At 43.7% G+C, this 1,289-nt stretch overlaps 1 protein-coding gene across 1 annotated transcript in view; it reads right to left on the bottom strand.

Annotated features, from left to right (window-relative positions):
• The window catches only part of LOC119586192 (transcription factor EB-like), a gene marked incomplete at its 5' end in the record, with an annotated part of 127,344 nt that overhangs the window by 5,851 nt on the left and 120,204 nt on the right, over positions 1–1,289 (bottom strand).

Below are 1,289 nucleotides of genomic sequence, written 5' to 3' on the forward strand. Positions count from 1 at the left end.
TTTCTCTCGGATAAACATGAACCTCATGGTCTCCTCGCGCGACCTCCGTACAAGAAAGCTACATACAATCGACTAATCTACCCTATCTATTGCCCAACGCTTGGACGTCGCTTGGATGAAAGCCAGCAAGGCTCGAGGGACGCAGGTCGCGACGGGGAAGGGCGACCAGGCAGGGCGAGGGGAAAGGAGGGAAGGTCGGGCAAACTGATCTTCGCTTCTATAACTAAACGGCGAAAGAAAAGGCGTATGTGCGGGATAAAGCTATGATTAATTACTGAAAAAAGATTTAGGGGAAAAAATGTAAACACTCAACCTCAATGGAGTGGCACAGGCTTACAAAAGGAAATATCAGTTTAATAAGATTCTTGAAGAACAATAACACGAAGAACAAAACAAAAAAAAAAGTGTATTTGCTGAGATGCTTTGGCATTTACTCTTCTCAAATTATTTTTCTTACTACTTTTTTGCGATTATAAAGAAAGCCATACATAATAACCTACCGCGGTATATACTAAAAAAAAATGAATAATTAGACGGAGCCATTTGTAAAACACCAAAAGGATTAACATCAGGCCAAAAAAAGAGTACAGGAAACGAAATCGCCTCTTGAAGTAGGCCAAAAGGTAAGAGGCCAGGTTAGCACGCCACGGCATGGCACGGAGGCGAAGAAGGAGTGGCGAAGAACGGTCGGCGACAGGACCTGTACTGTGGGGGGAGGGGGGGTGTAATGGGGGATGGGAGGGGGAGTAAAGAGAGGGCCCGTTATTTTGTTATGCAGGACATGGTGAGCATAACCAAGGTGGGTTGGAGCAGCGACCTTCTCTACGATGGCATAGCTTTCTCATAGCAGATCGAACGTTACATTCACCACCAAGAAGATGGATGCGATGTGTGTGTATCCCCTTCGAGAGAATGAACGCAATGCTAATGTAGGCCGACCTTCTGCTAACCAATAAACACTGGCGATTTGCCCCATCTCAACGGCCATCTTTGTTTTCGAATCATGGACTCGACACCACAGTGTAAAAGTTTTCATTCTAATTCATATAATTTATATTCAAATCTGGCGTTGTAAGCGACTCAAAAATTCGAGAAGAAAAGAACTCTCCAATTCCAAGCGCTAGTTTCGAAATACATGCGCCGATTTCAAAGAAGAAGCAGAAAAAGTAAACTGCATTCGACTAGTTTCAAAAACTTTCCCTTTACGAAAGTTATCGTCATATACTCCGCGTCGGTTTTAATATTCTGATTTTTAGCTCTTTCATCTTGTTCGCTCTCTCAGGATGCAG

The sequence above is a fragment of the Penaeus monodon genome, chromosome 21, assembly GCF_015228065.2.
Source record: "Penaeus monodon isolate SGIC_2016 chromosome 21, NSTDA_Pmon_1, whole genome shotgun sequence".
In the NCBI taxonomy this organism is placed as follows: Eukaryota; Metazoa; Arthropoda; class Malacostraca; order Decapoda; family Penaeidae; genus Penaeus; species Penaeus monodon.